The sequence below is a fragment of the Felis catus genome, chromosome D2 (genome assembly GCF_018350175.1).
Source record: "Felis catus isolate Fca126 chromosome D2, F.catus_Fca126_mat1.0, whole genome shotgun sequence".
Taxonomy (NCBI): Eukaryota; Metazoa; Chordata; class Mammalia; order Carnivora; family Felidae; genus Felis; species Felis catus.
Genome location: NC_058378.1, coordinates 57,625,298 through 57,650,473, shown reverse-complemented (window position 1 = coordinate 57,650,473; position 25,176 = coordinate 57,625,298). Strand labels below are relative to the sequence as shown.

General features: G+C 38.4%; 1 protein-coding gene and 1 pseudogene across 6 annotated transcripts in view; both read left to right on the top strand.

Annotated features, from left to right (window-relative positions):
* The window catches only part of HPSE2 (heparanase 2 (inactive)), a 711,059-nt gene that overhangs the window by 422,189 nt on the left and 263,694 nt on the right, over window positions 1-25,176 (top strand). The window lies entirely within an intron of this gene.
* On the top strand, window positions 16,311-17,120 carry LOC102901441 (annotated as a pseudogene).

Below are 25,176 nucleotides of genomic sequence, written 5' to 3'. Positions count from 1 at the left end.
CTTTGAGATGATTTCTCTTAAGAGAAAACCTCTTCTATACCAGAATATATCACACAATTCTCTTGTGATTTCTGGAGGCAACTTCTTAGATTCATGGACAGGGAGGGCAGAGAGCAGATGGACATTGGACATCACCTGATTTAACAAACTGCCTTTTATAGATGAGCAAACTGAGGATCAGTGAGGATAAGGGGCTTTCCCTAGTAGTCATCCTGGAAACAGAATCCTGATGACCTGACTCCCTGTGTGTATAGATTTGGCCTTTGATGTTTTGTGTCTAATATTCTTGTATTAGGCATGCCTATGGCATAAAGGACTACATCACATTTCTCTTGATTCAGACCACCCATCAAGAAATCCTGGTAACACTGAGAGAACCTATGCCTCAAGGAAGTACAAGAAGTTAAATGTAGCTATAGCATAAAGAATAAAAAGGGGATATGACAAGGGAAGAGAAAGGATAGGGATCTTCATAAGGAATTTTCAGGTTGTTTTCCTAATGCAGCAAGGATTTTATTGAGGCTTGACATAGAGTTTTTAAAAAATGTTTTATTTTATTGTGAGGCAGAGGAAAACTATAATATAGAGGACAAATAACAAATTAATAATGTTATTAGTACACAAAGCTTCAGCCATCTCATTTTTAAAAGGTTAATAAGTTTACTCTTTGCAGACTTCCAGTATCACATAATAATGCACTTTATTGGTCTGACTGCTATAAAAACTCTGGGATATAATTCAGTTAGGTTTTCCCTTATTTTTTCTCATTGCTAAAATGAAGCCAAAGATGTCATTTGGTTATTATGAGGATTCAATGAAAATCTGCTTGTTATTGTTTTCATATTCTTTTGTGTGAAAGAAAGTGGCTGGCTTAAATTTAATTTGTCTGTTGAACTACCTAGCCACTTCCATATATAGCTTTTAAGTCTTGTGTTAAGTTGCAATATGGTGCTTAATTAGGAATTAAGCCTGCCAAGGTGCTTGGGATCAAAGTAATTGGCTTTGATAATTCAACCTTAATGACCTCTCTACCATTTTTTTTAATCTCTAAGAAATTCAAGTTGTTTTCATAACATGGAATATATCTACTTGAAGAACTGTTTAGCAGTGGTGATTGGTTGCTTTCTGTCTCGTTTTTTCCCCTTACAATTTTTATTTTGAAAATTTAAAACCAGAAGGAACGTTGAAATATTAGATCCATCAGTTGTTTACATTTACTACATTTGCTTTCTTTCTGTCACCTGTCCATCTACCTATGTAATTTTTGCTGAATCATTTTTGTAGTAAACTGCAGACATCATATTTCATCACTAAATACCTTAGCATGCGTCTCCTAGGAATAAGAACTTTCTCCTGCATAAACACAATACCATTACAAAACCTATGAAACTCAACATTTATTGATTCAGTATCATCTAATACATAGCTAATATTCTAGTTTTCCCTAATTATCCTAATAATGTCCACAGTAACTATTCCCACCCTTCTCCATCAATCCTGGATGCAAAGAAGGATCATGTTTACATTTAGTTTTCTTCTTTAGTCTTCCTTAATCTAGAACAGTTCCTTCAATTCTATTTTTGTCTTGTGACATTGACATTTTTGAAGAGTCTGAGCCAGTTTTCTTATAGAATGCACCTAAATCTGAATTTACCTGATTGTTTCCTTATGGTTAAATCCTGTTTAAATATGTTTGGCAAGACTGCTACACAGATGATGTGTAGATCTCCTTTGTAGAAAGCTTTCTGGGCGGTAGTATGGAGACAGGATTGAAGGGTGCTAAAGGGGAGTCTGTGTTCTCAGTTTTTTGGGTGAATGATATGGTGGCCTGAATTAGGGTAGAAGTGGGGACTAAGGAAGGGAAAATCTGAGAAAGGTTTAGAAGATGGACTTGATGACTAACTTTGGTTGTGGTAGGTGATAGAGAGGAAGGAACATGGGATAATTTTCACCATTACTGATAAATGACTATATCATTCATCAATTCAGAGAATATAAAAAAATATTTATTGGGATGGCTGGTGAGTATATTTTTCACAAGTACCATTTGAAACACCTGTGGATCATTCAGAAAGAGATAATTGATATGACCAGTCTGGCTGGAGTTCAGAAGATGAACCCTGCACCACAGATTTAAATTTGGGTCTAAAATATTAGCATACAGGTAGGGGTAAAGCCATAGGGATGGATCAGATTGCCTAGAGAGAGTATTAGGTGAATAGTGAGGGGGGGGGGGTGATGAAGCATTCTTAACAGTTAAGATTTGGCCAGAGCTCCTAGTCCAATGCTCTTTCCCAAGAGTTCTTAGTCTTCTCAGTATTTAAAATTTTTTTTAATGTTTATTTATTTTTGAGAGAGAGAGAAAGAGAGAGAGAGCCAGCATGAGTGGGGGAGGGATATAGAGAGTTAGGGAGACAGAATCCGAAACAGGTTCCAGGCTCTGAGCTGTCAGCACAGAGCCCGACATGGGTCTCGAATTCTGAACAGCAAGATCATGACCTGAGCCAAAGTTGGATGCCCAACCAACTGAGCCACCCAGGTGCCCCAGTATTTTAAGTTCTGAGGTTGTTTCATTGATTTGCTCTTTAGTCATCAAGTAAATTTAGAATTGTTGGTCCTTATCACAGATTTCATTTGCCCCAACCGGAGTAGAGAATCACTGGCACTGACCCCATACTCCTAGCAATCCATATTTCATCAAGGTACCCTTGAGTAAGTGTGGGGCTATATCCCCTAGAGGAGCCACATCCTATTTAAGATGGCACTACCAGACCTTCCCCACTGTTACTTGGTTCAATCCTAGAATGTGCTGAGGTACATTATGCAAATCAACCAAACACAGTAAAGATGATCATACATCAGCTGTGCATGTGCACATGTGTGTTTATGCAATCTGGATTGTAATTCTGTGATGAAATGGTTCCAGGCTAACCTAGCAGAATTAAAAAGAAATGAAGCCCAAAGAATATTCTCTTAGCTCCATTTAATGCTTTGACTTTATCAGACTTGTGTGCTGAGTTTCTGCCTGTAGTTCTCCGCACATGGAGAAAAGAGCCAGGACCCAATCATTCTTTCCCACTCTGCCAGGAAATCTTTTATACTTCCTCCACAAGTAAGACTCTAGGTCACCAGCAACATTAGGGAGTGTTTTATTGACACTTGTGGTATTCTATCTTCAAAATCTTCTCAATCCCAACACACCTCAAATCATATCTGATGAAGATCTACAAAGTGGAAATTTTTATTTGATTATCTCTACAGAGGAGACCAAGGAGATCAAGGCAATGTAAGAGGAAAAGGGAAAGCCTAAATGCTTTTTGCAAGGAAAGGGAATGCTGAGCCTGGTGGGGAAGGCAGACTATTCAGCTGCCAATACCTGTTACTTAAGGACTGACACTTTCCAGATCTCACTTCAGGGAAGGCAACACCTGATTTCACTTAAAACTGTAGCATCTGCCCTGCTGTTTTCCCCTGACCAGACCCACACCTCACCAACCAGAGCCATGATAACTAAAGAAAGGAAGATGCAGTTAATGGGTGAGGTTCTGATGAATGGGAACCTCTTGAGAGTTCTGATCTGATGGTACGGCTGACTGAAGAGGTTTCTCCCACACACTAACATGCATCAATAGTAAAGTCAAGTGCCAAGAAAGCAAGAAAGAGAGCTGACGCAATCATTTACAATTTTTTTAAATGTTTATTTATTTTTGAGAGACTGAAACAGAGCGGAGGAGGGGCAGAGAGAGAGGGAGACACAGAATCTGAAGCAGGCTCCAGGCTCTGAGCTGTTAGCACAGAGCTTTGACGCGGGTCTCGAACCCATGAACACGAGATCATGACCTGAGCCAAAGTTCAACGCTTAACAGACTGAGCCATCCAAACACCCCACACAATCATTTAGAACATGTAGCATTTTGTTTTGGTGGTTGTTGGTGTTGTTGGTTTAATAGTTGTGACTCTCTGGCTTCCGCTTTCTTGAATCACTAACATTGCAGGGCAGATAGGAAAATATAGAGCAGATAGTAATTCCTCTCTTAAATATTACATTAGCCTTGCCAAGGAGAACTGTACAAGTTGATCAGGACATTAATGTTCAATCATATTATTTTCTATTCTGGTTTTTAATGTCTTTATTAAAATACACTATAGTTTTATATGTGCACAAATACATATAGTGTGTACACACACAGATGTAAAAAATATTAAAATGTGTGTGTGTGTGTGTGTGTATATATATATATATATATATATACCCAAAAGATAATTAAAATTTCTTGATACTAATTTTAATCTAAAAGATCTCCATTAAAGCTAGATTAAGAGAAAGTTCAGAATTACAGTAAAAGCAGAAAACTACATTTTTTTCTGTTCAAACATTAATTTTTTAAAAAAGAGAAAATATTTATTCAAACATCTTTTAAATTCAGTATGTTTGTTTATTAGGGTAGTAGGGTAAATTACTAATATTGACTTTTTACTTATTTTTTTTTAATTTACATCCAAGTTAGTTAGCATATAGTACAATAATGATTTCAGGAGTAGATTCCAGTGATTCATCCCCTATGTATAACACCCGATGCTCATCCCAACAACTATTTTCCTTACTGCCCCTGCCCATTAAGCCCATCCCCCACCCACAATGCCTCCAGCAACCCTCTGTTTGTTCTTTATATTTAAGAGTCTCTTATGTTTGTCCTCCTCCCTGTTTTTACATTATTTTTGCTTCCTTTCCCTTATGTCATCTGTTTTGTATCTTAAATTCCACATAAAAGTGAAATCATGTGATATTTGCCTTTCTCTGACTGTCTCTAATTTCACTTAGCATAATACCCTCTAGGTCCATCCACCTTGTTGCAAATGGCAAGATTTCATTAATTTTGATTGCTGAGTAATACTCCATTGTATACATATATATCTTATTTATCCGTTCATCTATTGATGGACATTTGGGCTCTTTCCATACTGTGGCTATTGTCGATAGCACTGCTATAAATATGGGGATGCATGTGCCCCTTTGAAACAGCACACCTGTATCCCTTGGATAAATGCCTACTAGTGCAATTGCTGAGTTGTAGGTCGTTCTATTTTTAATTTTTTGAGGAACACCCATACTGTTTTCTGGAGTGGCTGCAACAGTTTGCATTCCTACCAGCAGTGCAGAAGAGATCCTCTTTCTCCACATCCTCACCAACATCTGTTGTTGCCGGAGTTGTTAATTTTAGCCATTCTGACAGGTGTGAAGTGGCATATCATTGTGGTTTGATTTGTATTTCCCTAATGATGAGTGATGTTAAGCATTTTTTTCATGTGTCTGTTAGCCATCTGGACGTCTTCTTTGGAAAAGTGTCTGTTCATGTCTTTTGTCCAGTTCTTCACTGGATTATTTGTTTTATGGGTGTTGAGTTTGATAAGTTCTTTAGATTTTGGATACTAACCCTTTATCTGATATGTCATTTGCAAATATTTTCTCCCATTCTGTCGGTTGCCTTTTAGTTTTGCTGCTTGTCTCGTTTGCTGTGCAGAAGCTTTTTTATCTTGATGAAGTCCCAAATATTCAATTTTGCTTTTGTTTCCCTTGCCCCTGGAGACATGTTGAGTAAGAAGTTGCTGTGGCTGAGGTCAAAGCAGTTTTTGCCTGCTTACTCCTCTAGGATTTTGATGGCTTCTTGTCTTAAATTTAGGTCTTTCATCCATTTTGAGTTTCTTTTTGTGTATGGTGTAAGAACGTGGTCCAGGTTCATTTTTCTGCATGTTGCTGTCCTGGTTTCCCAACACCATTTGCTGAAGAGACTGTCTTTATTCCATTCCATTGGATATTCTTTCCTGCCTTGTCAAAGATTAGTTGGCCATATGTTTGTGGGTCCATTTCTGGGTTCTCTATTCTGTTCCATTGATCTATGTGTCTGTTTTTGTTCCAGTCCCATACTGTCTTGATGATTACAGCTTTGTAATACATCTCGAAGTCTGGGAGTGTGATGCCTGCAGCTTTGGTTTTCTTTTTCAGGATTGCTTTGGCTATTCAGGGTTTTTGTGGTTCCATACAAATTTTAAGATTGTGTGTTCTATCTGTGTGAAGAATGCTGGTGTTATTTTGATAGGGATTGCATTGAATATGTAGATTGCTCTAGGTAGTATTGACATTTTAACAATATTTGTTCTTCCAATCAGGAGCATGGAATATTTTTCCAATTTTTTTGTGTCTTCTTCAATTTCTTTCATAAGCTTTCTATAGTGTCCAGTGTACTTGTTGTACTTGTTTGTACTTGTTGAGGGCTTACTTGTGTCCCATTATGTGATCTATTCTGGAGAACATTCCATATGTACTGGAGAAGAATGTGTATTCTGCTGCTTCAGGATGCAATGTTTTGAATATATCTAAGTCCATCCTGTCCAGTGTGCCATTCAAAGCCAGTTTCCTTGTTGATTTTCTGCCTTAGATGATCTGTCCATTGTTGTAAGTGGGGTGTTGAAGTCCCCTACTATTATGGTATTATTGTCAATGAGTTTCTTTATGTTTGTGATTAATCAATTTATATATCTGGGGCTCTCATGTAGGGAGCATAAATGTTGACAATTGTTAGGTCTTCTTAGTGGATAGACCCCTTAATTATGATATAATACCCTACTTCATCTCTTGTTATAGTCTTTTTTTTTTTCAAATCTAGAGTGTCTCATAAGTATGGCTAGTCCAGCTTTCCTGTGGCAACTATTGGTATGATAGATTTTTCTCCATCCCCTTACTTTCAATCTGAAGGTTTCTTTAGGTCTAAAATGGGTCTCTTGTAAACAGCATATAGATGGATCCATATCCATTCTGTTTCCCTGTGTCTTTTGATTGGAGCATTTAGTCCACTGACATTTAGAGTGAGTACTGAAAGATATGAACTTACTGCCATTGTGTTGCCTGTAGAGTTGGAATTTCTGGTAGTGTTCTTGTCCTTACTAGTCTTTGTTGCTTTGGTGTTTTTTGTTTCATTTCATCTTTTCTCCCCTCAGAGAGTCCCTCTTAAAATTTCTTGCAGGGCTTGTTTAATGGTCACAAACTCCTTTAGTTTTTGTTTGTCTAGGAAACTCTTTGTCTTTCCTTCTATTTTGAATGTCAGTCTTGCTGGATAAAGAATTTTTGGCTGCGTATTTTTCTGACTCAGCACATTGAATATATCCTGCCACTCCTTTCTGTGCTGCCAAGTTTCTGAGAATAGGTCTACTGCAAACCTGATCTTTCTTCACTTGTAGGTTAAGGACTTTTTTTCCCTTGCTGCTTTCATGACTCTTTCCTTATCTGTGTATTTTGTGAATTTAACTATGATATGCCTTGTTGATAATCAGTTTTTGTTGAATCTAATGGGTTCTATATGCTTCCTGGATTTTGATGTTTGTGTCTTTCCCCAGTTTATGAAAGTTTTCTGCTATGATTTGCTCCCATAAACCTTCTACCTCTTTTTCTCTTTCTTCATCTTCTGGGAGCCCTATGATTCAGATGTTGTTCCTTTTTAATGAGTCACTAGGTTCTCTAATCTTATGTCATGCTTTTTTGCCTTAGTTTCCCTCTTTCTTTCTGTTTCATTATTCTCCATAAAGTTGTCCTCTATATTGCTGATTCACTGCTCTGCTTCATCCATCTTTGCCGTTGTTGCATCCATTTGGGATTGCATCTCAATTATAGCATTTTTTAATTTTGTCCTGACTAGATTTTACTTCTTTTATCTCCACAGAAAGGGATTCTATGCTTTTTTCAACTCCAGCTAGTATTCTTATTATTGTGATTCTAAATTTTGTTTCAGACATCTTGCTTGTGTCTGTGTTGATTACATCCCTGACTGTCATTTCTTCCTGTTCATTCCTTTGGGGTGAATTCCTTTATTTCATCACTTTGGAGGAAGAAAAAGAATTAATAAAATAAAAAATTAAATTTAAAAAATTAAAAACAACACAAAGAAATCAAATAAAGGAAAATAGATCCTAGGTGTGTTTTGGTTTGGTTGTTGAAAGAAGCTTGGTAGAATAGAGAAAAAAGGGAAAGAAAAAAAAAGGAAAAAAGTAGGAAAAACATTTGAAAATTTAAAAAATGAATACAGTAAAATAGAATAAAATGAAATGATGAAAATAAAATAGAATTTAAAAATTACAAAAATAAAAAATATAGTAGAAAAAAATTAAAAATCTTTTTATAAAAATGGAAAATAAAAAATAAATTTTTTCTTTCTGTATTCAAGAATAAGAAAAGAAAAAGAAAAAAAATTGAATAAATGGACCAGTGAGCACAATGAAATACAGCTGGAATTACATCCAGTTTCCCCTAGAAGTCAAACTTTGAAGCACTTTATAGTCTATAAACCAAGTAGGTGGAGAGACTTGTGTTCCTCTAGAGCATGGTGGGTGTAGTTGTACGGGGCTTGGTGTAACAGCTCCATTCTCCACTAGATGGTGCTGCTTAGTTTACTGGGGTGGATCATTGTGGCATATATACATGTATATGTGCATGTGCGGGAGAGGTGAAAATGGCGTCACTCAGCTACCCAGTCTCTAGTGTCAGAGCTCTGTGCTCTCCCCACCAGCAGTCAAGCACCCCTCCTTTGTCTTGTCTTCCATCCACTCCCTGGTTCTATGCTGTCCACAACCAAGCCATCAGCCTGCCAGGTGGCACCTCACTCTTCAATTTTATCTCAGATTGGGCTGTGTTTCCAGACCCCTTACTTCTGGGAGCCCTGTGGCTTTGACCCACTTCAACCCCCTCGGGGAGGGTCTCGTGGAACAGTGGCCAGTGCCTGCCTGTCCGCAGGAATATTCAAGGGACCATGCGGCTGCAGATGCCTAAAGACTGCAGCCAGGTGCCAGCCACCCCAAAAAAGGTTCCTATGATCCTGTAGCAGCAGTGTTTCAGGGATTATGGTAAATCACAACACACATCTGGCACCAGACTTCACTGCCCCCTAACGTCCTTGTTCCAACACCAGCAAATATGGCTGTTCTCCAGGGTCTGCTGGGACCTTTGCCTGTGGGGAGGCTGCACAGAATCTACCAAATGTCCTCTTGGCAGTGGAATGCCTCTTCCCGTGTGATCTGAGGACCCCTCAGACATCACTGTCTGCTCCTGGGGATTTGCGCTTCCCACCAGAGCTCCATCAGGTGTCGAGCTGCAGAGTTTCTGACTCTGCACTCTCCTGTTTATAGAGTCCTAATGGCATTGAAACTCTCTCCTTTCTCCTTTCTCCCTTTCTCATTTAGTCTCTTATGGGTGTCTCTTTCTCTTTCTCTCCAGCTGCTTTTGGAGCGAGTGCTTTTACTGTATTCTCCCCCATCTCTGTTCTCTCTCCACAAGCAAACACAGCTGTCTACCCTCTATGGCTCCTCTCCCCCACCCTGATCACCTCTCCATGCTGTGTACCTGCTGAGTTCTGTGGGTCAAGTTATGTAGATTGTTGTGTTAGTCCTCAGATCAGTTTTCTAGGTGTGCGAGATGGTTTAATGTTGATCTAGCTGGATTTCAGGGATGAGAGAAACAGAAAACTTCCATGCTGTTCCACCATCTTGGCCCCTCCCACCCAAAGGCAGAAATCTTTAAAAGCACATAAATATTTATTTAGTGATTTTTTTAAACAAAAGTATTGTGTTTATTCTTTTGCAACTTATTTTTCACTTAGAAATATGAATATTTTGCTATGTCAAAACACATTTTTCTATAGTGCATTTATTGAATCGGTGATAAGGATTTATTTACTCATTTCCCCTATTATGGAAATTTAGCCAATCTCACTCTCTCTTTCCCTCAGCCATTAAACAAAGCTGTGATGAACATTCTTATGCGCTTGGAATTCAGTTCTGTAAATTCCTCAGAGAAAATATTTAGAAATAGAGTTTTTGAGTCAAAGGGTATATGCATTTTTAAAGCTTTTGATGCATGTTGACAAAATAGCTTTTTCCAAAGGAGGTGTTTAAAGTCTTATGAGGATTATCTGATCTGAAATTTTCATAAACAGAGTAGAGTTTAGAGCAGGGAATTAGAAATTACAAAGGGAGGTCATTACTGTGTATCCTAAAAGTGTCAGGACCATAATAATTGGGATAGTTGTTCTTAAACACTGTGCAAAAGTAAGTTCTCTCTACCCCTGTGGACTGGTTTAGAAAAAGAGAGTTAATCTAAAAATTGGACCTCTTATTGTCTATTAATGGTGTACTCATTGATGCATTGGTAGTTTTGGTATCTCAGTGAACCTACAGGTTCTGAGTTGCAAAGTATTAAAATCCTAGAGCCAAAGATTAAAATCAATGAACCTACAGGTTCTGAGTTGCAAAGTATTAAAATATATGGAAATAATATTATAGTAGAAAAATAATTAAACTGTAAAGGAACAGATTCTTGCCGTGTCTACTGAATTTAATACTTCTTACATAAAGAATAGCCTTGACTCTGGGTGAAGGTTCTTATACTTCTGGCTAGGATCTCAAGAACAGGCCACCAAAAGTAAGCTTTTAAATAGAAAGCAGCAAAATGGAAGTTAAGGGTCTCAACAAGAAGCAGAAATAGATCTTCCTTAATCAGTCATAATTCTTTGCTGTTCTCATTAGCTTATTGCAGCCTAATGGTAGGGCTGTCCTTGCAATTTTCATTTTTCCTAGAAGCCTCTAGTGTCTAATAAATTTCTATTCAGAGTTCCCCCTCATACTCAGCACTTTTTGCTAATGATACTTTTGCTTCTAAAATTTACACATGGAAGATCACTTTCTGTAGCCATGTCCAAGGGCTAGAACCTTTCTCTTTATTTTCCATACTCCTTCCTATAGTAAATCAAATCAATCAATCAATAATAGACATCTAATTTTCATTAGGCACAATTCTAGGACTCCATTTATTACCTGACCTTAATAATCTCCATTCTAATATGAGGGCCATGTTGACACCTTGAGTCTCCAGGTATCACTGTCCACTCAGCCCTGTACTAAATATTCCTCAGAATGTGTGGGTGCTTTCTTTTCTTCAGTGTACAGTTATCTGAGTAAATGACTATAGATACTTTTTTGTGGGGGGGCGGGAAGGAGAATCATTACCTGATGCTACAGTGTTACTCCTAAAGATCTGGCCATGTCTTCAGTCAGCAGATTCTGGATCTAAATATTGGCTCAGAACCAACAACTAGCAAGGGGTTAGGAACTTTTCATTGGGGAAATCATCCTCAACTTCCTGCTCATCCATTTTTGTCTTTTTGTAGTTGTAGATATTTAAATAATACTCTTGTTGGCTGCCCATATGAGGGATGAGCATGTCATGCTTTATTAACCATCTTCACAATTCCCTGCTGGTTAGATCCTCTTGGCTGCCCCTCTAACCTTGCTGGCCATCATAATAATTGTAACTTTTTGGGTTTTTACAGTTGAAGTACCACCACTTGAGCTCTAATCCTTTGGCCCCCATCATCCCAACTTCATGCCTATTGACAAGCCCAAACCTGACCTGTGGCTAATAGTCACCATTGAACTTATTAGTGATGCTGTACCCCTCTCACCAGCACATTTCTTTCTTTCTTTTTTTCCACCACACATTTCAAATGGCCTTGGTGGAATGGTGTCTTTTGGCTTCTTCTATGTACCCTACTCCTCTGGTGGGTGTTCCAGTCTTATTAATATATCCATTCTAGCATGACCTCTTCCCTCAGTTTCTTTTATTCTTCCTTCTACTATCTGCCAGGGCAACTCAGGCACTTCTACTCTGCTCAACATAGCCATTACTCTTTCTAGGCTTCTAAATGTTATCTCAGCAGTGAATTTGCACCATTCTCGAATCCTTGCTGGGGTGTTAAATTCCATGTTCCAAGCAGACATCCCCGAGTCAATGGATTCTTGATGATCCAGTCTTAAATTCTGGCCCTCTTGATCAGGCATCCTCAAAATTTAATCCCAGGAATATAGCCCTGGTTCCCATTGATACATGCTAGCTAATTCTCTCAACTCCTGGACTGTGGAGTATCTTAATTTCCTTAACTGGGTAGTGCTGGGCTTCAGTCCAGGCATCAGCCTTTCAGCCAGGAGAGAAGGTGGGGCATTTCTGAGGAGGAAAACTGCTGTCTTAAAGGGAAAGTCTTCTGCACTGTTCTGCAACACAGAGCAAGTGCAACCTCTTACTGGCGAAGAGGGGACCACCTTGTAAGCTCTGGGGCCTCAGGGGCATATTCAGCTCCAACATCTGGGCATCAATCCAGATATCCCTAACCCATATTTCAGGGTACTGTATTTTTCCATTCTGAGTCCTGATGTGATAACAGACCTATCTCGATTAAGCATTCAAATGTCTCTGTGAAGCCCTGTGAGGATCTGACCTTCAGTTTTCTATTTAGCTTTGTCTGCTCTTCTCCCACAGGATATAAGCATGCCTTTATAAACAAAGGTGCCTCTTGTCTCATGTCATCACCAGTGAAATCTTTAACACCCACATACCACATTCAGGATGGTATTCTTCTTTCCTACAAGGTGGTGAGTGAGCCAGTCCCAATTCCCCATCTTACTTGGACCTTTCTCATTCTTATTTGCAGTAGTTTGAGTATGTCAAGAAGCAGACACAAAGATAGGATTATATATGCCAGGGATTGGAAGCATGGGTAGTTTTAAAAGGGAAGAGTGTGCTCGCTTTGGCAGCACATATACTAAAAGGGGAAGAGAGCCTTGATGTCTGTGGAGAGAGGAAAGAAAGAATAGGGCATACAGAGTCTTAGACTATAGCACAGTTCCAAAAAAAATGATTCTGTCATGCTGATGGGAAATCCTCAAGCCAAATTTGTTTGTAGGAGTCCTGCAACTTGCTGGAATGGGCACACTTTAGTACCTTTGATCACCATGTTTAGTCACTGTCTGGGAAAAACAGCTCATGGGAAATAGAGGCTCAACATGAACACAGTTGTGAATGCAGAAGGGCAGCAGCTAGAGCAGATAATTGGTTATACTCCATGTAGAAGGATTTCTGAGTGGCATATTTCATGACACACACATACACACTCACACAGAGTCATTGCTTAAGATCAGTGAATCTTCATATTCAATACTAGCAGATGAAATTGTCTGAGGGGCTGTATCCAAAGAAAGAGGATCCGGGCATCTCCAATTCAAATTCAAAATATACGAACACACACATATATTGTACACATAGGAATCAGACTCTACCATACCATTATTATTACAATTTTTTTAATTAAAATGTGTTTGTACAACCTTTTCTGGCCTGTCTAAAAAATGACCCCCATTTGTGGTTTTGTTTCTGTGTGAATATATATGCCAGATTTCCCACAGCTGACTGATAAATGAGTCTTTGGAACACAATAAAATTATAAACTGACAACTCCCTGTAGCCATGAGAGGCGCATTTGGGCTTCCCCTAGGCACATGAGATATAGATCACCAAGTGTGTGTACTGTCACTCTTTCAGTGGCCTTGGCAAAGCAATTTGTCTGTCCATGCCATTTCTGGACAAAGATTCTTAGCAACAACGTTCCACCTTTACATCCAAAAGAAAACTAATGCAATATAAAAGTGTGGCTTTTGTATGTGACCAACATGACTAGTGCATATGTTTCTGTCTCATTATTCTATTCCATGTTGATAATCTGCTGGTTGTATCCAAGTCTATCCACAGCCTATAAATTCCTTGAAAGCAAGGACCATGTCTCATCATTGATTACACTCAATACCCAAGTGACAAAATCAGTGCCAACAAGTATTTAGTGACCTTTTCCATTAACCCTCTCCCTCCTTCTCTGGATCAGTTCTTTATTGTTCCCCATTAGAATCACAATATTTGGAGAGATGCCCCATATCTCTGTATAATCATTTCTTTTCCCTGAATTATTTAGCATCCCCACCCCTCCCTCATGGGAGAGCTGAGTCTGCCCTAGAGCCAAAATGGTTTTAAGTCAAGTAAAAAGTGTTGTACTTCTTACTGCCATATAGTAAGATTTACCACTGGCTCAATGGGACCTTTGCCAAAAAACTGGTTAGTGTGTCATCATGGCATCTTAAGAAATATCTCCCGAAGAAAATATTTTTTCATGACTAAAGAAGCCAATTTTCATAATGTCCCTAACCAGAATCATAACTGCCACCTCCACCTCCACCCCACCAGAACACGCCATATTTAGAGGCTTCAAGACACATATATGGAAGTAAGATTTTTTTTTTTATGGTTACTGACATGTTATGGAAGAGGTTGGACTGTGGATATTAATGTGATGGTATGATTTCTTGGGAATTCTTCCCAGTCTTTCAGTGATATACATTTTTTTTCAATTCAAATATGCTTTATAATTTTCAAGAAAATTGATATCTGTTTTCTTGTTTGAAATTTAAAATAGGCTTGGGAAGTAGGCAAGGCAGATACTATTATTTACACTTGAAAAATAAGGAATCTGAAGTACCACAGAGTTAAATGGTGTAACTAAGGAGTAAATTTGTTACCAGTGATTAGAAAACAGAGAGATAAAAATGGACTATAATCTTTAGGAAATAAAATACAGCAAACAATAAATATGTACTGACTACACTCTAGGTGCTGGGCACTGCAGCTAGACTCAAGAACACAAGGACAAGTAAGATCAAGGCCTCCAAGAGTTTAGAATCTATAAAGTGGTCTTAAACTCTTCCACTAAAAGACCATCTTTCATTAAAACAAATAAAAATATTTTTATTAGAGGCACCTGGGTGGCTCAGCCAGTTAAGCATCTGACTCTTGATTTTAGCTCAGGTCATGATCTCACGGCCATGGGATCAAGCTTCACTTTGGGTTCTGCAATGAAAATGGAGCCTGCTTGGAATTCTCTCTTCCCCTGTCTCTCTGCCCCTTTCTGGCTAGCATGTATTCTCTCTCTCCCTCTGTCTAAAATTAAAAAAAAAAAATCTTTTTATTATAGTTGTAAATCAACAAGGTTACAAATCAAATAGTGCAGAGTTGCTTATGATGAAAAGCAATAGTCTCCTTCTCCTTACCTTTCTGCTGCCACTTATCTTAGCCCCTCTCCAGAGGCAACCTTTTTCATTAAAATAAGTATGTTAAACCTGTTTTTAGTAATTTTATTAGGAAAAAAACGAACTACACAAAAAGTGTATAGAGAATAATGAAATAAATACCACCTACTCACCAATAACTATCTTTGTTAAGATTTAGAAGTCTTTACATATGGACATATTTGCTTCAGATCTTTATTTTTTCTAAGAGAAAACATCTCATATAGTTAAAGCCACCTGAGTGTTCCTTTCCAATCCCACTGTCCTACATCTCAACACATAGGTAACCACTAAGCACTGAATTTTTAACTTACATTTGTCCACATTTTTATTTTACTTATACCACATACATGATACACATAGATGTATATATATATATCTACCTATATACATGTAGAGAGACATATGCACACGTATATACATAGTATGTTATATAATGCTGCAATGTATTTCCATAGTGAATGTATGATGTTATGTTTATATTTTGACAATCTATATCATTCTGCAACTTGCCTTTTTTTATTCTGCTTATGTTTTTGAGATTTCTCTCTCCTAATACATGTATCTAGTTCGTTTTCTTTAAATTACTTATCAGTTCTTACTGATGGACATTTAAGTTGTTTCTTATTTATTGTTACTGCAAACAGCATAGCATTCGGTCTTTCCCCATTAAATATGAAACTAGTAGGTGAATTTTATTAAGCCACTCTATTGAGGTTTTAATGACATATAAAAACCTGTAGATATTTGATATATACAACTTTATGTGTTTAGAGATAAGTATATACCCATGAAACTATCATCACTATTAGCGCCATAATCTTATTTATTATCTCAAAAAGTTTTCTCCACCCCCTTGATTTTGGAAAGAGGTGTTGTTTGTTTGTCTTTTAGTGGTAAGAGCACTTAAAATAATATATCCCGCTTAGCAAAATTTTAAGTATACAGTATTGTTAATCAATGGCCCTGTATCATACAGTGGATCTCCAGAACTTATTTATTTTGCATAACTGAAACTTTGTACTCTTTGATGAACACTTCCCCATTTATCTCCCCCAACCCCTCACAACCACCATTGTACTCTCTGTTTCTGTTTGACTATTTTATTTTTTATTTAAAAAATGTTTTTAATGTTTATCTATTTTTGAGAGAGAGAGACAGACAGACAGACAGACAGACAGAGTGTGAGCAGGGGAGGGACAGAAAGAGGAAGACACAAAATCTGAAGCAGGCTCCAGGCTCTGAGCTGTTAGCACAGAGCCCAACACGAACCATGAGATCATGACTCGAGCCGAGGTCCAACGCTTAACTGACTGAGTCACCCAGGTGCCCTTGTTTGACTGTTTTAGATGGCACATATAAGTGAGATCATATAGGCTTTTTCTTTCTATGTCGGACTATTTCATTTAGCATAATGTCCACCAGATTAATCTATTCTAGCAACCTAAATATCCATTAACAGTTAAATGGGTAAAGAAAAGGTGGTACATGGATCTACAGCTGCCCAGAGAAAATGGCCACCCCAGCACTTTCTGGGCTCTCCCTGCAGGTGCCATACTTCAGTATATTACATCTGTGGTCAGGCTGTTTGCCAAACTTGTGAGGCAACCGTTTCAGAAAAATGGTATCAAAGGTCTGTATGCCACCGCCATTTATTCAGCATCTAAACAGAATAAAGTAGATAAGGAATTGTTGAGAGCACAATCTTGAAAGAACCCAGAATGACTGCTTCTGTTATGAATCCCTGCATAAAGTGTTCAGTGAAAGTGAAAAGCCTAAATGACATGAAAGCAAAAGAGAGGTTCTATCTCCTCACATCTAACCTGGTCAATTTGCTTGTTGAAAATGGTCACTTGAACACTATCCCTGGAGTCATTTCTGCCTTGTCAACCGCGATGAGCATCCACCCTGGAGAAGTCCCTTGCACAGTTACCACTGCACCTCCTTTAGATGAATCCACTCTATGAATTAAAAACAGAACTGAAGACCTTCCTAAGTAAAGGCCGAAATTGGAAGTTAAGACTGAACTGTCAATCATGGGTGCACTGATTGTCTGTACTGGAGAGAAATATGCTGATACATCTGTGAAAACCAAGATTCAGAAGCTAAGCAGGGCTTTGTGGGAAATTTTCTGAAAGTGTTGATTCTCTATCAGTGAAAATTCCTAACCTTGGAGCAACAATAAAATGCTTCCTGAACGACAGCAAAAAGAAAATGTGGTGCAAGCATACAATGGAGTATTTTTCAGCCTTACAATGGCAGAATTTTCTTCTTTTTAAAGGCTGAGTAATATTCCATTGTATCTATATGCCACCTTTACTTTATCCATTTAACTATTGATGGATATTTAGGTTTGTTTCCATATCTTGGCTATTGTGCATAATGCTGTAATGAAGGTGAAAGTTCAGATGTCTCTTTGAGACCCAGATTTCAATTCCTTTGGATATGTATCCAAAAGTGAAATTTCTAGATCAAATGGTAATTCTATTTTTTAAAGTTTTTTTTAAAGTTTACTTGTTTATTTTTGAGTGAGAGAGAGCATGAACACACATGTGCACACAAGTGGGGGAGAGACAGAGAGAGAGAATCCCAAGCAGGCTCTGCACTGTTAGTGTGGAGCCTGATGCAGGGCTTGAACCCATGAACTGTGAGTTTGTGACCTGAGCTGAAATCAAGACTTGGATGTTTAACTGACTGAGCCACCCAGGTGCCCTGGTAATTCTATTTTTAATTTTTAAGGGACCTCCATATTGTTTTCCATAGTGACTGCACTAATTTACATTCCCACCAAAAGTGTACAAGCATTCCCTTTCTCCACGTCCTCGCCAACACTTCTTCTCCTTTGTTTTTTTGACAATGGTATCCTAACAGGTGTGAGGTGACAGCTTATTGTCGTTTTGATTTGCATTTCCCTGATGACTAGTGATGTTGTACACATTTTCATATCCCTGTTGGCCATTTGTATGTCTTCTTTGGAGAAATGTGTATTCAGGTCCTTCGCCCATTTTTAAATTGAGTTATTTGTGGTTTGTTTCTATTGAGTTATAACATTGCCAAATATATTTTGGATATTAACCTTTTATATGATATATGGTCTGAAAATATTTTTCCCATTGTAGGTTGGCTTTTCATTTTGTTAATTTTTTTTTTCTGTGCAGAACCTTTTTAGTTTGATCTAATCTAATTTGTCTAGTTTTGCTTTTGTTGCCTGTGCTTTTTTGATGCCATATCCAGGAAATCATTGCCCCATCCAATATCTAGAAACATTTCTCCTATGTTTTTTTTCTAAGAGTATTATGGTTTCAGGTTTTACATTTAAGTCTTCAATTCATTTTGAGTTTATTTTTATGTATAGTGTGAAACAAAGGTCCAGTTTTAGTCTTTTTCTTAAATATGAAATTTATTGTCAAATTGGTTTCCATACAACACCCAGTGCTCATCCCAACAGGTGCCCTCCTCAGTTTCCATCACCCACCTCCCCTCCCTCCCACCCCCCGTCAACCCTCAGTTTATTCTCAGTTTTTAAGAGTCCCTTATGGTTTTCCTCCTTCCCTCTCTGTAACTTTTTTCCCCTTCCCCTCCCCCATGGTCTTCTGTTAAGTTTCTCTGGATGAACATAAGAGTGAAAACATATGGTATCTGTCTTTCTCTGTATGACTTATTTCACTTAGCATAACACTCTCCAGTTCCATCCTCATTGCTACAAAAGGCCATATTTCATTCTTTCTCATTGCCAAGTAGTATTCCATTGTATATATAAACCACAATTTCTTTATCCATTCATCATTTGATGGACATTTAGGCTCTTTCCATAATTTGGCTATTGTTGAAGGTGCTGCTATAAACATTGGGGTACAAGTGCCCCTATGCATCAGTACTCCTGTATCCCTTGGGTAAATTCCTAGCAGTGCTATTGCTGGGTCATAGGGTAGATCTATTTTTAATTTTTTGAGGAAACTCCACACTGTTTTCTCGAACAGCTGCGCCATTTTGCATTCCCACCAACAGTGCAAGAGGGTTCCCATTTCTCCACATCCTCTCCAGCATCTATAGTCTCCTGATTTGTTCATTTTAGCCACTCTGACTGGTGTGAGGTGATATCTGAGTGTGGTTTTGATTTGTATTTCTCTGATGAGGAGTGATATTGAGCATCTTTTCATGTGCCTGTTGGCCATCTGGATATCTTCTTTAGAGAAGTGTCTATTCATGTCATCTGCCCATTTCTTCACTGGATTATTTGTTTTTTGGGTGTGGAGTTTGGTGAGATCTTTATAGGTTTTGGATACTAGCCTTTGTCCGATATGTCATTTGCAAATATCTTTTCCCATTCTGTCGGTTGCCTTTTAGTTTTGTTGGTTGTTTCCTTTGCAGTGCAGAAGCTTTTTATCTTCATGAGGTCCCAATAGTTCACTTTTGCTTTTAATTCCCTTGCCTTTGGAGATGTTTCAAGTAAGAAATTACTGCAGCTGAGGTCAAAGAGGTTTTTTCCTGCTTTCTCTTCTAGGGTTTTCATGGTTTCCTGTCTCGCATTCAGGTCCTTCATCCTTTTTGAGTTTATTTTTGTGAATGGTGTAAGAAAGTGGTCTAGTTTCATTCTTCTGCATGTTGCTGTCCAGTTCTCCCAGCACCATTTGTTAAAGAGACTGTCTTTTTTCCATTGGATATTCTTTCCTGCTTTGTCAAAGATTAGTTGGCCATACTTTTGTGGGTCCAATTCTGGAGTCTGTATTCTATTCCATTGGTCTATGTGTCTGTTTTTGTGCCAATACCATGCTGTCTTGATGATTACAGCTTTGTAGTAGAAGCTAAAGCCTGGGATTGTGATGCCCCCCACTTTGGTCTTCTTCAGTATTACTTTGGCTATTCGGGGTCTTTTGTGGTTCCATACAAATTTTAGGATTGCTTGTTCTAGCTTTGAGAAGAATGCCGATGCAATTTTGATTGGGATTGCATTGAATGTGTAGATTGTTTTGGATAGTATTGAGATGTTAACAATATTTGTTCTTCCAATCCATGAGCATGGAATGTTTTTCCATTTCTTTGTATCATCTTCAATTTCCTTCATAAGCTTTCTATAGTTTTCAGCATACAGATCTTGTACATCTTTGGTTAGATTTATTCCTAGGTATGTTATGCTTCTTGGTGCAATTGTGAATGGGATCAGTTTCTTTATTTGTCTTTCTGTTGCTTCATTATTTGTTTATAAGAATGCAACTGATTTCTGTGCATTGATTTTGTATCCTGCGACTTTGCTGAATTCATGTGTGAGTTCTAGCAGACTTTTGGTGGAGTCTGTCGGGTTTTCCATGTATAGTATCATGTCATCTGAAAAAAGTAAAAGCTTGACTTCATCTTTGCCAATTTTGATGCTTTTGTTGTCTGATTGCTGATGCTAGAACTTCCAACACTATGTTAAACAACAGTGGTGAGAGTGGACATCCCTGATCTCAGGGGGAAACTCTCAGTTTTTCCCCATTGAGAATGATATTAGCTGTGGGCTTTTCATAAATGGCTTTTATGATCTTTAAGTATGTTTCTTCTATCCTGGCTTTCTCGGGGGGTTTTATTAAGAAAGAATGCTGAATTTTGTCAAATTCTTTTTCTGCATTGATTGACAGGATCATATGGTTGTTATCTTTTCTTTTATTCATGTGATGTATCATATTGATTGATTTGCGAATATTGAACCAGCCCTGCAGCCTAGGAATGAATCCCGCTTGATCATGGTGAATAATTCTTTTTGTATGCTGTTGAATTTGATTTGCTAGTATCTTGTTGAGAATTTTGCATCCATATTCATCAGGGACATTGGCCTGTAGTTCTCCTTTTTTGCTGGGTCTCTGTCTGGTTTAGGAATCAAAGTAATGCTGGCTTCACAGAATGAGTCTGGAAGTTTTCCTTCCCTTTCTATTTTTTGGAACAGCTTGAGAAGGATAGGTATTATCTCTGCTTTAAATGCCTGGTAGAATTCCCCAGGGATGCCATCTGGTCCTGGACTCTTATTTGTTGCGAGATTTTTGATAACTGATTAAATTTCTTCACTAGTTATGGGTCTGTTCAAATTTTCTATTTCTTCCTGTTTGAGTTTTGGAGTGTGTGGGTGCTTAGGAATTTTTCTATTTCTTCCAGGTTGTCCAGTTTGTTGGCATATAATTTTTCATAGTATTCCCTGATAATTGCTTGTATTTCTGAGGGATTGGTTTTCACTCATGATTTTATCTATTTGGGTCATCTCCCTTTTCTTTTTTTGAGAAGCCTGGCTAGAGGTTTATCAATTTTGTTTATTTTTTCAAGAAACCAACTCTTGGTTTCATTGATCTGCTCTACTATGTTTTTAGATTCTATATTGTTTATTTTTGCTCTGATCTTTATCATTTCTCTTCTTCTGCTGGGTTTGGGGTGTCTTTGCTGTTCTGCTTCTATTTCCTTTAGATATGATGTTAGATTTTGTATTTGGGATTTTTCTTGTTTCTTGAGATAAGCCTGGATTGCAATGTATTTTCCTCTGAGGACTGCCTTCGCTGCGTCCCAAAGCATTTGGATTGTTGTATTTTCATTTTCATTTGTCTACATATACTTTTAAATTTCTTCTCTAATTGCCTGGTTGATCCATTCATTCTTTAGTAGGTGTTCTTTAACCTCCATTCTTTTGGAGGTTTTCCAGACTTTTTCCTGTGGTTGATCTCAAGTTTCATAGCATTGTGGTTTGAAAGTGTGCATGGTATGATCTCAGTTCTTTTATACTTATTAAGGGCTGTTTTGTGACCCAGTATGTGATCTGTCTTACAGAATGTTTCATGTGCACTTGAGAAGAAGGTATATTCTGTTGCTTTGGGATGCAGAGTTCTAAATATATCTGTCAAATCCATCTGGTCAAATGTATTATTCAGGACCTTTGTTTCTTGATTGATTCTGTGTCTGGATGATCTATCCATTTCTGTAAGTGGAGTATTAAAGTCCCCTGCAATTACCACATTCTTATCAATAAGGCTGTTTATGTCTGTGATTGTTTTATATATTTGGGGATCCCATATTCAGTGCATAGACATTTATAATTATTAGCTCTTCCTGATGGATAGACCCTGTAATTATTATATAATGCCCTTCTTCATCTCTTGTTACAGGCTTTAATTTAAAGTCTAGTTTATCTGATATAAGTATGGCTACACCAGCTTTCTTTTGACTTCCAGTAGCAGGATAGATAGCTCTCCATCCCCTCACTTTCAATCTGAAGGTGTCCTCAGGTCTAAAATGAGTCTCTTGTAGATAGAAAATAGATGGGTCTTGGTTTTTTATCCATTCTGATACCCTCTGCCTTTTGGTTGGAGCATTTAGTCCATTTACATTCAGTGTTATTATTGAAAGATAAGGGTTTAGAGTCATTGTGATATCTGTAGGTTTCATGCTTGTAGTGATGTCTCTGGTACTTTGTGGTCCTTGCAACATTTCACCCACAGAGTCTTCCTTAGGATATCTTGTAGGGCTGGTTTAGTGGTGTGAATTCTTTCAGTTTTTGTTTGTTTGGGAAAACCTTTATCTCTCCTTCTATTCTGAATGACAGACTTGCTGGAAAAAGGATTCTTGGCTGCATATTTTTTTCTGTTCATACATTGAAGATTTCCTTCCATTCCTTTCTGGCCTGCCAAGTTTCAATAGATAGGTCTGCTACTACCCTTATGTGTCTTCCTTTGTATGTTAGGGCCTGTTTATCCCTAGCTGCTTTCAGAATTCTCTCTTTATCCTTGTATTTTGCCAGTTTCACTATATGACATGCAGAAGATCAGTTCAAGTTACATCTGAAGGGAGTTCTCTGTACCTCCTGGATTTTAATGCCTGTTTACTTCCCCAGATCAGGGAAGTTCTCAGCTATGATTTGTTCAAGTACACCTTCAGCCCCTTTCTCTCTCTCTTCTTCTTCTGGAATTCTTATGATACGGATATTGTTCCATTTGATTACATTACTTAGTTCTCTAATTCTCCCCTCATACTCCTGGATTTTTTTATCTCTTTCTCAGCTTCCTCTTTTTCCATAATTTTATCTTCTAATTCACCTATTCTCTCCTCTGCCTCTTCAATCCATGCTATGGCCACCTCCATTTTATTTTCTACCTCATTTATAGCATTTTTAAATTCCTCATGACTATTTTTTAGTCCCTTGATCTCTGTAGCAATGGATTCTCTGCTGTCCTCTATGCTTTTTTCAAGCCCAGCGATTAATCTTATGACTATTATTCTAAATTCTTGTTCCCTTATATTGCTTAAATTGGTTTTGATCATTCGTTAGCTGTCACGACTTCCTGGAGTTTCTTGAGAAGAATTCTTCCGTTTCGTCATTTTAATCAGTCCCTGTGGTAGCTCCAACCTGCAGGGCACTTCCCCTGTGGTGTCTGGAGAAACTTGTGTTGGTGGGAGGGGCCGCAGTCAGACCAGATGTGGCCCCACCACTGGGGCCACACCACAGTCAGACTGGTATGTACCTTATCTTCCCCTCTTCCAGGGGCAGGACTCACTGTGGAGTAGTGTGGCCCCTGTCTGGGCTGCTTGAACACTGCCAGGCTTGTGGTGCTGCTTCGATGGGATCTGGCCAAGGGTGTATTAGACAGGGTGGATCCACAAGGTGCACAGGGGTGGGAGGGGTAGGCTTAGCTAGCTTTGCCAGTGGTGATCCCCTGCAGGAGGGGCCCTGCAGCACCGGGAGGGAGGCAGGCCCCTCGGAGGCATGGATCCACAGAAGCACAGCATTGGGCATTTGCCCGGTGCAAGCAAGTTTGGTGACAGGAACTGGTTCCCTTTGGGATTTTGGCTGGTGGATGGGAGAGGGAGATGGTGCTTGCCAGCTCCTTTGTTCCCTGCTGAGCTGAACTCTGTCTTCTGGGGCTCAACACCTCTCCCTCCTGGTGTCCTCTCACCCTCCTGCTCTCTGAGCAGAGCTGTTGACTTATAACATTCCAGATGTTAAGTGCTGCTGGCTGTCAGAACTCATGGAGTCCGGCCCCTCCACTTTTGCAAGCCAGACTTCAGGGGATCTGCCTTGCCAGGCAGGCTGCCCCTCCACTGCCCGGCTCCCTCCCACCAGTCCGTGTAGCATGCACCGCCTCTCTGCCCTTCCTACCCTCTTCCATGGACCTCTTGTCTGCTCTTGGCTCCCGAGAGTCCATTCTGCTAGTCTTCCCGCAGTTTTCTGGGTTATTTAGGCTGATGTGGGTGGAGTCTAAGTGATCAGCAGGACAAGGTGAGCCCTGCGTCCTTCTATGCTGCTATCTTTGCCCTGTCCAATTTTAATCTTTTGCATATGGATATCCACCTTTCCCCAAAATAATTTATTGAATGGACTATCTTTTCCCCACTGCATATTCTTGGCACACTTGTTGAAGATCAGTTGAATATATGTTTATGGTCCTATTTCTGGGCAGTCTTTTCTGTTCTATTGGTCTCTATGTCTGCTTTTATGCCAGTATCATAGTGTTTTGATTACTGTCGCTTTGTAATATGTTTTGAAATAGGGACTGTGGTACCTCCAGCTTTGTTTTCTCAAAATTGCTTTGGCTATTTGAAGTCTTTTGTGGTTTCAAATTAATTTTAGGATTGTTTTTGTATTTCTGTAAAAAGTTCCATTGGGATTAGAGTGGAATTGCATTGTATCTATAGAACATTTGGTGAAGTATGGATATTTTAACAATATTAATCCTTCTGGTTCAAGAACATAGAATGTCCTTCCATTTATTTGTATCTTTTGACATTTATTTCATCATTGTTTTGTAGTTTTCAGTGCACAATATTCCTAAGTATTTTATTGCTTTTAATGCTAGTCTAAATGGAATTGTTTTCTTTATTTTTTTGGACAGATTGTTGTTATTGTATAGAGATGCAAATGAATTTTGTATGTTGATTTTGTATTCTGAGACTTTACTGAATTTGGTTATTAGTTATAATTTTTTTTTTTTGTAGAGCCCTTACTTAGGATTTCTATGTTTAAGGTCATGCCATTTGTAAACACAGAAAATTTTACTTCTTCCTTTCTAATTTAGATGGCTTTTTTTTTCTTACCTAACAAGGCCCACAGCTAATAATATACTAAGCAATGAAAAGCTGAATAATGAAAAGCTCCAACTTGCTCTAAGAGTTGGAAATTTTTTTGTAGATGCCCTTTATCAAGGAAGAACTCTTCTATTCATAGTTTTCTAAGAGTTT